Raw genomic sequence first — 12,183 nt, forward strand, 5'->3', positions numbered from 1 at the left:
GCAGTCTCAGGGAGTTTGGATGTCTATACAAGCAGTGGCGTAACAACCGGGGGGGGGCAGCAGGGGCGCCGGCCCCGGGCGAAAAGTGAAGGGGGGGCGCCGGACGAAAATGGAACTTTCGGCTAAATGACGAAAGTGACATTTTCCTGCCGTTTTGTCGGCGCGGCCAGAGGCTTTTACATGTATATAATGTGCCTAAAATATGTCAAGTGACATCTTTCAATCCCTCCTCTTCTGCCCCAGTGTCAGCTGTGGGCAGTCCTGACTGCTGGAGAGAACACATTATTATAGAAAAGCAGTGTTCTCTGCAGCATTTTCCTGTGGTTCCAGGCCAGCATGATAAAGCAGCTCCAAGGACAGCCTGGTCTCACAGGAAGTCGGTTGAATAACACTCCGAAGAAGGGATATTTAGAAGAAAACAAAGTGGAGATCTGCTCAAAGAACATAGGTGGGATGTTTTCAGAGCCTGCATATGCAATAGGCAAATATGGCCCCTCCTATGTAGATATGTAACTTCAACTACACGTAGTTAACATGGATTAAACACATTCAATATTTATTATTATTATTAATTACTGATTACTTTCACATTGATATTAAAACATGTACAAGTGTCCCTTTAAAAAGGCATCATTGTCCATTTAATCTTAGAATCACATGAATTTTAATGATAGAGTCACAGAGCTGCAGGTTAAACGGTTTGCTCTATGAACAGCACCTTTGGAAAAAGCTCTAAAAAATGTTACAAGTTCTTATTCGTACATTGACTGCATATTACTCACTGAGATCTAATCTACTGTTTGTCCTCTTCTGCCCTCAAAGTAATTTGCCATTGAAGTTTAATTTTTGTTTGGCAGCAACTAGTTTTCTGTAACCTGAGTGCAATGGAAGGAAGTATTTCTATTACTAGTAGACTTTGTTGTCATAAATAGTCTGGGAACACCTTGGTGTACTTAAAGAGACCCTGTCATTAACCCCAAAAACTGCTGCATGTAAATAAAGCAAATGCCTTGTGCAGACAAACACTTGATGAATTGGCTGAGATTTTCACAGTGGGTGCCCCTTTTGGCACCCTTCCATCTGGCATCCTTCAATCATAAAGTCGCAGATGGAAGATATTCAGGAGAACAGTGACAGCAGCCAATCATCAGAAATCTGTCTGTAAGAAGGGCCCGTAATGAGAGGTTTTTGAAGGCTGCAGCAGGTATGTTCAAGAACCTCTTTACATTGTTTTCTTTTAAATTTTGGGAGGGAGAGGGTGGTAGAATAACAAAATCTCTTTAATGTTCACCCTCCCCTTCCACAGATGCATACTTACCGAGAGTTTGCTTTTGTTGAGTTCTCGCACTGCAATTCCTATCTCTCCTGGCCATGTCTGCACTGTAGAGTCCCATAGAAGTCTATAGGGCTCATGTCCTGGCCAGTAGATGGGGTAGACAAGCCCCACAGAAGTCTTTGCGGCTCTACTGCGCAGGCACGTTCAAGAGAGAGGACTTTCAATATGGGATCTCTACAAGCACAGGAGGCCACGGGCATTGGATCGAGGTAATTAATCAATATTAATCACATATAATGCATCTGTGGATGGGGGATCTTTGAGGTTAGGGGAAGGGCGCAAAAAGGATAAGTCCACTTTGTTTTAAAGTGCAGTTATCCTTTAAATACATGCTAATTCCTAGATTTAATCATAAAATGAAAACGCATACAGTATATGGCCAGCATGATTCCCATTTAGAGTAAAAACCAATGACCTATTATAATTTAATGTGATATCTTACTTTTTGGAGCACTGAAACTGGCAACTTTTGTGTAGAAAGTTACAAGGAAAAGAGATAAATACATAACCCGTTGTACATGTCATGATTTATGTGTTTTCTTTTCATTCTAGCTTGACATATTTAATCTAACCCCATTAAAGGTGAACTGTTATTACAGAAATATGGGAGCTTTCAAAGCTGACTTTATTTTTAAAGTAGATGTCATCCCTTAGTACAGCATATCATAAATGATTGCCATGCTTTTCATTTGCTGAAACTATATGCAAATCTATTTTTTTTGCCAAAGGTCTATCTTTGGTCCCAACTTCTCTTACACCCTGAGCCTTCCTATTGGCCCTTCAAAATCATGGTGGTCTCACTGACTAATAGGAAGACTTAAATAATGGTAGCATGCTCAACCTTTGGAGATACATAAATACTACATTATTTAAAAGAGAACTATGGCCCAACCTTTTTGCCATAAATCTATTTAGGGTCACAGGAGGACACATGCTAATGTCCTCCTGTGACCTAAAACTCAGCATGTAGCGGGCTATTGCCTGCTATATGCTGACAGCGCAGAGCTGCACAGCAGCAGGGATGGATACTGACAATATTGACACCTGTGTCCGCCCCCTCCCCATCCGTCCTTCCAATGAGAGCTGGAAAAATTAAGAGGGGAGGGGGAATCCCTGCGGGGAGCAATGACTGATCGGAGTCATCGCTCTCTGCAAGGAGATGATCAGGAACTGAGCGATCAGCGGTATGTGATCGCTCAGTTCCCGATCAATAGAGCCAATGTGTGACAGCTTCAGGGTCACACGTTGGGTTTAATTATGGGGATGAGTAAATATTACTTTCCCACAAATTCTCCTTTAAAAGGAAGATTCAAATGCTTCCCCTAAAATCACCTTGTTCTAAGGAACCAATTTAACTACTTTCTTTTTAGTCTATGTGATTTAATTCCCTGGTGATACAATTCACCACTATACTCCTCCATGCCAAACATCAATGTTGTGTGACTAGAACACCTGAATGCAGGCATGCTAATATGTCATCATTGACAATAGGCCAAGAACATATGCGCTATACGTGAAACTGCTGAATTAGTGACAAACTGCTAAAGTCAATCCCCAATAGGAGTGACAACTTTCTAATGTAATCGGTCACATAAGCATTCATATAAGAAACACAATCATTACAGAGAAAAAAAGCTAGCCAGGATAATTGTCACTCTGTAAATAATAGTATTAGCATGGAATTTGCTTGGATGATCTTTGCTTAGAAAGCTATGTTTATATCTGGTCTTTTTAGTTCACTGTTAATTAAATTATGATGCTGTGATATATTTTTAGAGGTGCACCAAAATTTAAATATGTGGCAAATATCCCTTTAGACAGTTGCCACTGGAACAGGTGTCCCTACTGAAGATTTCTTATCTATTTATTTTTTGGTGACAACTCTAAAATTTTGGATTTCCCACCATTTTATGTCTCCTTGACAGTGGTCAACAGAACAAATATAAATGATGGAAATACCTATAGTAGGAATATAGACAGCAATTCAAACTTAGCAGAGGTTCTATCCCTTTTCTACTCTATCCAAAACTAAAAAATTATTTGACTTACATACACTGCATGCCATATTTACAATGCTATGGGATATACAAATGTACATTGTCTATGTTCTGTGCATGATCTGTGAATTACAGTGGTCATTTGTTCTACGTGACTATGAACAACCTCTGTGACTCCTGGGAGTAAGCAGGCTTTCTTTTTAAGTACATGTTCCAAGGGTTGGAAAAAATGAATACACCTTGATGTACACACCCACAAATAATTGTTACCTTTAATAGACAGAGTTGAGAGATTGTTCCATTGCTAAACAAGAAAACTATTTGAATGCAATGTCATCTGATTTTTAAAACATACTCTTAAGGAGTAGTTAAAAAGTAAAGGCAATCCGTATAGCAGCCCTGGAAAGAATCAGTTATTTATAATTTTACACACTAAATGGACTTTAATTGAAGTGTAGATCATATCACAGCCATCCCAATCCATATAATACAAATGCTAACTTGAACCTCTTTTGGTGGGATTTGCAAAAAGCCTCCTCCTTCTGGAGGGAGCTGGAAAGACTCCTATTAGCTTTTTTTGGATACTGGATGCAATTGACCCCATGAATGACATTAACATTTTTCATTTTGGGTTGTTCTGTCTCCCAAAAAAGCTATACCTCTTTGTTATTTTTGACAGCTAAATGGACTATTAAACTAAATTTACCAATCACCATGGTCTATGCCAGGCGTTCCAACATCTATACATATGAACGCATACTTAATACACTATAGGGCACACTAGAAGTCTTTCAAGAAGTCTGGCAACCTTGGGAGGAGTTTACACGGAAATGCTGATTATATGTGTTTCTTTATCCTGCCATGAACACAGGTACCCTGTTTAGGGATTAGCTGAATTAGCTATAGTGGTAAATCTATATACTGTGTTACAATTGCAAAAAAGATAAATGCTCCTCTTATAATCTGATAATCCTGCGGTACAATTCTGTGTTATGCCCGATACTCTGAAAATGGCCATAATAAGGGTTTTATAATTATTTGCAGTTTTCTACACTTAAAACTGTGGCTTATTTTCTTTTTCCTTGGTTTTATCCATTGACCTCATCTGTTTGCAGCCCAACATAATTCCTGGACTGTGTGTGACAGAGCGAAGTGAGCAACACAATGGTCCTTATTTCAGGTACAGATAAAATTGCCAAATAGTTTTCAGTACAGATTTAATATCTCATCCACAAATATTACTGAATACAAAAAAATATTGCTCTTGCTGTTATTTGCTTGAAATTACATTTTTAAGGCATGTTAGATTTTGTAGGTATTTATGTTTGACGCACACTTTGACGAAACACTTCAAAATATTCCCTCCTTCTCTCTAATCTTCCCTTAATGTGATTTCTAGCAGTTTATTGTCTGAATGCTGACCTTCTGCTGCGTTATGCTAGTTACTTCTGTAATATTTGGGATTTTAAAAAGGTGGGTGTAGCGATGAAACTGAATTAATTTCACAGTTTCTACCGATTTATATGCAACCTAAGTGACCTGTGGGAGTAGACAGATGCTTGATTCCAAAAATAGAAAATAATTGCTTGAGGCATACAGTACACCTTAAGCTAATTAGAATTACACCATTTATAGTATAAGATATAGTATTGACTTCAGAACTTGTCAGTCTCAGTTCATCCACATATTTTTCATAGGTAATAGACAACCATTATTTTGTTCTAAAGTATGTATGAGAGCAGTTCATCAGTCATAATTGTTTACCACATAAACTAGGGAGTGAAATCCCCAAAAATCCTACATGAGGCTGTACAATCAGTCAGGTTACTCTCATGTCCTATACATAGCATAGACCATTGTGGCTAAAAGAGAGACAAAATAATGGACCTGACCGGCAACCCCTGTGCAGTGGTAGTGTCTGCGTTTCTTTACGAATTTCTGTAGCTGGTTTCTGGTTTATTGAAAGTAAACTAGAGAGTTGTTCTATCAATGAAGGTTTTTTGTCTTTAGTTTTTACCTCTTGATCCTGCTAGTAAGGTACTCTGGTTGTTACCTTTCAAACTCATAGACTGTGCTGGCTGGACTCCATCAGAGCTTAGGCTTCTTGGCAGTTAGGGTTCTAGTGGAATCTTCACTTCCAAGGCAAGTAAACATAGAAGGGTTCCTGTGTAATACCTCTCACTGAACTATCACTCACCACCATCTACATATGTGGGAACAGAAGCAGCTTGTGTACCCTAGGCCACATGCTCTTGCCTTCCAGCAGCCAAAATCTTCAGGGGTTCCTCCAGGAAGGGAAGACCTATGCATCTATCTATGTGCTAGGCCCAAAGCCTAGAAGAGACTTACCTCTAGGTTGACAACCTCACAGGACAAAAGTCCTGGAGGAAAGAGACAGAAGAGAAAGTGACTCAGATATTAAATAGTTCTCCCAGCATGCCTCAATAGGTTCCCCAGGCCCACTGGCTATGCTATCAAATATCCATAATACAGAGCCATATCTCTATAGCTGGGGCATGCTCAAACAACATGCGGCAGAGAAAATACACTCTGTACTTAGAGGAACACAGCTGTTGAGGTACGGTTAGGCTGGCTACAGCCCATTACTGGCTCAGATTTTGAAAACAAAAAGCAATAAAAAAATACTACATCCCCACATTATAAACAATGAAAGAAAAATATTGATGCACAATCTCTTAACATAGTATAGTTATTATTGTGCATTTTTATCTATAGTCTGTATATAGTCGTGCAATCAGCAGAGCCCATTCTCCTCGCTAACTGGAGAGATCTAGCCCTAAATCATGAGGGGGGCATGACAGATCTCAGCAGAGAAACTACTGCTTCCACTCAGAGAGCAAGGGTCCTTCTCTACAGCTTGCTGACAGGGGATTGACTTTGCTATTCAGATCTATGGCTCCTTTATAAAGAAAACAAACTGTAAGAGTATATCTCTGCACCTGGTCTTAGTCCCAGTTGCATGAAAAGTTCAGACTTGCAACCAGTGCTGAAACCACAACTGCCAACACTACACTCCCTCTAGGGACCAGTGAACACTATCAGTAATGAGTGGAGCCGAGTTCAAAGTGACCAGGGAGAAAAGAACACTGTCTGTGCACATTTGGTCTAAATTGATATAAGAACTGAGGCTAGTAGACATGTGCGATTCATTTCAATGATGTATCCGAATTCCGAAGTACAGCTAAAACGTATGCAAACGAATCCGAATTCCCGATTTCCCGAAATTCGTTCGCGGTAGTCCGGTCGAAATTTCGTTTTTCGACGAAATTTAGTTGCAGCAAAATGACATTAGAATTTTTTTTATTTTTTTTTACAGTCTGCAGAAGATGAAAAAAAAAGCGTGAGGTTCCCCCCCCCAATTCATACCAGACCCTTTAGGTCTGGTAGGAATGTTAGGAGGGACCCCCCCAAGTTAAAACACAAAAAAAGTACGTGGGGTTCCCCCCAAAATCCCTACCAGACCCTTTAAGTCTGGTAGGAATTTTAAGGGGGAACCCTAGCCCCAAAAAATGGGGGGAGGGGAAACATGGGGTCCCCCCTAAGAGTCCTACCAGACCCTTGATCCGGGCACTGGCCCGCACCTTACCAGGCCATGTACCCTCGGCATTGGGAGGGTGTCCCCATGCCGATGGGGACAAGGGCCTCTTCTCCACAACCCTGACCCGGTGGTTGTGGGGGTCCCTGCTGGGCCAGTGTTCGGATCAAGGGTCTGGTAGGACTCTTAGGGGGGACCCCACGTTTTCCCCCACATTTTTGGGGGCTGGGGTGCCCCCTTAAAATTCCTACCAGACCTAAAGGGTCTGGTATGAATTGGGGGGAACCTCACGCTTTTTTTTCTTCGTCTGCAGACTGTAAAAAAAAGAAAAAAATACACTTTTTTAAAAAATGTTCTAATGTAATTTTGCTGCAACTAAATTCCGTCCAAAAAACTAAATTTCGTCCAAAAACGAAATTTCGACCGGACTATTGCTAACGAATTTCGTCCGATTTCCGAAACAATTACCAAACAAATTTCATTTCGGACCCGAATCCGAAAAACGAAATACAAAATCTGAATCAAAACGAAACAAATTTTTTGCGGGTGCACATGTCTAGGGCTAGTAAAAAAAAATAGACAACCAGGCATTGAAAGTATAGTCCAGGTTTCTAACCACTTTCTAACCATTATTCATCGTATGCCCATGTTTAGGTTTTGGTCACAGCCCATAATGCCCCCCACACACACATAACTGAAGCTCCATACCTCCGTACAAACTTGGGGCTGAAAGAATAGTCCACAGGAGTCTGTACATTGCATCCACTGATTACAGTTGCAATGCTTTAAATGCTCCAATGCAAAAAAATAAATAAAAGCACATTGTGCAACATTTTTGTTATTTATGTAAGTTCATTTATTAATATTTTGGAAAAGGTGAAATATGTCTTTAAGACATAAATTAAATATGTGGAAAGGGATCTCAGAATGTGAAATTATTGCATTCAAAAGTAACTGGCTAATTTTGAGATTTTTCAGGTTTATTTACATTATCTCGTATTTGACATGATCCATGATGACATATATCAAAACATCTTACAACATGCTGGGAAACTGTAAGGTGGAGGACAGCAATGGAAAATTGACACAATGCAGGAATTCCAAGTATCCTAAATCCTGCCAAACTGTGGAATTTTTAACATATACATTTCACATATGTTACATAACACAGTTTTAGGTCTAAGGAACTGGTCGTTTGCTGTAAAACCTTTAAAACCTTAAATTCTGGTATATTAAAGCTGAAAGGTGTTGACTTATGTAGCCAAAGGCCATGGCATCAAAGGTGGTCTGAGCCTATATTTCACATCTGTGTCAGACGGAAAGAAACTTCTGTTCAGGTGATCACACGGAAAGTAAGGAATATAGATACACATACAAATTACACCTGCCAGAGGTTCTCACCTGTTCCTATTCTAATAAAGAAAAGTGCTTTTAGTGCCTTCTATGTCCACGTTAGGCCCCATTCACACTGAGCGACATGAAAATCGCGCGATTTTGAGCGATATTGCGCGACAAGCGATATTGAGCGATATTGAGTGACTTCTTCCTATTGGGCTGTATGCAATCAGGAGCAATATCGCTCGAAATCGCTCGAAAAAAGGGTCATGTAGGAGCGACAAGCTACCAGCAACGAGCTACAAGCGATATTGAGCGATATTGAGCGACGAGATGTGAACAGCTCCATTGAAATGGATTGGAGAAGCTGACGGGCCCGCTATCGTGTGGAAATATGAGCGATATCGCGCAAATGCTTGCATTGAGCAAGCTTGAATCGCGGCTAAATCCGCTCCAAAAAGGGTCCTGCTGTAGCGACACACGACCCGCAACAGCAGGACCCTTTGCCCCATTGAGAGCCATTGGAGAGCGATATCGCGCGGTAAATTGCCGCGATATCGCGGGAATTACCGCGCGATAAATCTTGTATGGGGCCCTGTGATTTCTAGATAAGTCCACCTGATAACCCAAACAGCCCACATGAGGGTGACCCTGCAGAGCCCACCATAGACTCTCTATGGTGGGCTCTGCAAGGTCTCAGGTGGGCGGTCAAGCCCTCTTACCTGTCGGGCCGATCCTCTGTCCCCCTCTTTCTCCTCCATGACCCATTGCGGTCTCTGCCTCCTCCATCACTGGGCCCCACCTCCTCCATCACTGGGCCCGTCTCCTCATCGCTAAGACCTGGCTCCCCGATCGCTGGGCCCCGCCTCCTCCATCGCTGCCGACGACGGGCCCAGCCACCTCCCCGGAAGCTGCTGGTTGTCATCTCAGCAGCTGTGAAGAGGTACGCGCCGCTGCACATGTGAATGGCTGCGTGTTTCTCCTCACAGCCGCCAGTGACAGCCAGCAGCCTGAAATGCCATAGCGACCCAGGCGGCCCGCACAGCATCAGGGGGATGTCCTGGCCAGGCCCCACTATGCCCCGGGGCCCCATAGCGGCCACCTGGGCAAAAAAAAAACCTTTCTGCTAGCAGTTTTTTTTTATTTGGGTATAGTTCAGCATTAATATAACATTTTTTGTCCATTGTAAACTGTATTTAGTGTTTAGACTTTATATACTTAGCTAAGAACAGAACCTCAGATGTAAACAGAGGACAGGTGATTAATTTACATTTAGCTTATTCTAGAGAGTGGGATGTGTATGCGAGACACAACCTGATTATTAGGAATATACACGAGAATCGCCATGTGTTTAGCTTTGAGCTTATGGAAGTAATCACTTCTAATTATATTCTGCATTTCCTACAAAACACTATCACCATCATAGAGCAAGCTCTCGATGTTTAGACAGTAGATTATTTATGTCATTACTTCCCAGATGGTGTTTTGTCCCAGATAAAATAACTGTACATTGTAACACAGAATGCTAAACAGCGTAATTGGCAGATTGAGTGCTGGATGCTAGAGAGGTATATGTATCATTATGTGTTTTACAAATGTCTCCTTGTGCATTTTGTTTTGTAGTTTGAGCATTTTAATTTTTTGCCAGTTATTATGTTTTCCGAGAAATTACACATTGAGTAAAGAACTGGACTAAATAGGCTTTCCATAATGGAATGTCTTTTTCTTTGCCTGAATTTTGAGCACATGCGCAAAATCTTCAAACATTACAATGCATCATTCTCCCACAACACTCAGGTGGAGGATAATCCGCGTTCAGTCGTTTGCTGAGCTGATGCAGATCATCAGCGGGTAAAACTGTTGTGTTTTTCTAACAAAAGAAAAATGTAAATAAACCGTAAAAATACATAATTAGGACATGCCGTCAGTGAAAACCCCATGGCAAAACCATCTGTATATCCAGAGATACTGTATATGCAACAGCAGTTATTAGTAAAACCCTGAACCTTGGGGCCCATTAAGACAGGTTTGCTCCAGGGCTTTGTATTAATGCATGCATGTTAACGTTCAAAAGAGTGAGCTGCCGATGATCAAGAACAAACATAAAATCACACATGTAACCATTTTTCCAATCCAGCCCAATGTAATGTGCTGTAGTGCATTACCATGTGTCGTGGTGGGTGTAATGCATTTATGTTAGAAGTATGTTCTATTACTGTATTAGGGTGCCATTGAAAATAAATGGCACCAAATTTTCTAATGTGTGCATTGTAACAGTTAATAGGTGTCAATGTCTTCCTGAAAAAGTTGAATTTGGCCTGTCTCTCCCTCCACCTCCCCCTCAACATTCCTTTTGGTCAGTATGGCTATTCCTTACATTTAGGGACCAGTAGGGAAATTAAAATCTTTAGGAAAAGTTAGGTCAAGCTTGAGTTTATTGAGAAAGGTTGATATCTGCTTTTTTCATATGGTTTTTGCTGTAGATAACTCTACCTATGCAACTTTGCAGATCCTTTCCCTCTGCCTGCTCCTTGATAACCCAGCCGAAGCTGATGAAGATCAGCACTACAGCATATTTCAGACCAAAAGTATTCAAAATTATACTTTATAAAATAATTACTTAATACATACAATATTATGATGGAATTAGTAGAACAAAAGGGATGTGCAGTGCAAAGTAAAAGACAAACAGTCTACTCGTTCTCACATCCTGCTGCTCTTTTTCAGAGTTCCAGCACCTGTACCTGTTCCTGTACCTCTGTTCTCCTTTAGGGCCCATTCATACCGGATCCGTTGCATTGTGATCCGTTGCAATATGTTTTTCAATGGATGCTAACAGAAGAGCACCAAAAAATGAATGGGTGTGAATGGGGCTAGTTCACACCCAGGGTTGGAGTTACTCTCTCTGCTGCCCCAATGCCAGGTTCCTCAATATGCCCCCCTGTATGCAGGCGATCTTGGCGACCTCGCCGAGATTACTTGTACAAAACAAGTGGTGGCTTCCCTACTGTACATTTAGCCCTGCTTGCCCAAAGCAGGGCTAAATGTAGAAAACAACTACCCACCGGGGCCCGGACATGCATGTCCTAGGTGTTGGGAGATAGGAATTCCACACCCCTGCTGCCCCTCTACTCTCTGCTGCCCCAAGGCCGGGCCTCGGTTGGCCTTGTGGGAAATCCGGCCCTGTTCACAATGCTCTGTTCCATTGCGATTTTCCTTGCGATTTTGGTGTGAATGCATCCTTACTGTTTCCTTTCTATTCTGCCATCTGCTAGAACAACCTAACTCCCATCTTCTCCAACAACTCAGTTCACTGAAAATTACAACCTGTTCAAACATCTGTTGACAACTGTTATATATTTGATGAATAGCTTGACTTGCTGCATTATTGTGTTTGCTATGATGAGGTTGCAGGTTCAAGAACTTGAATAGCTATTTTCTTTGCAAATTATTTTCCTTCAAACTACAAAAGAGTTTGAAAAAATTGGCCTGTCCAGCCATTTTCTTACAATTGTAGTCTGAGGTAAAATGATTTTGTAAAGAAAAAAATAACCTTAGCAGAGGATCAAATTCACCTCCTCTGCATTTCAAACACTATGCTTCACACAGATGAACTGAAGAGGCGGGGAGACCAAGGTGCTAAAACCCACATTGCTGTACAACAGAAGAAATAGGACATTTCAATACACAGGGCAAATAGGGCAAATGAGTGACAAGGAATCCACTCAGATAACCCTGTATACAGAACAACAAATGACAGCATTACAACTTTTGTTGTCTGCAGCACGTGGATTAACTCTGACAATAACTGTAGTGGCCGCACCTTATCTCGTTCATGCAGGAGATCAATCTCTGGGCCATTGAGGTACTGGTAGCCCACACTTAGGGCAGAATAAGCAAAATGCTAGGACTGTCACAGCTCTTTAGAGTGCACATATTGAATTCAGACTACCACCATG

The sequence above is a fragment of the Nanorana parkeri genome, unplaced genomic scaffold (assembly GCF_000935625.1).
Source record: "Nanorana parkeri isolate BGI_ZX_2015 unplaced genomic scaffold, ASM93562v1 scaffold361, whole genome shotgun sequence".
Classification (NCBI taxonomy): Eukaryota; Metazoa; Chordata; class Amphibia; order Anura; family Dicroglossidae; genus Nanorana; species Nanorana parkeri.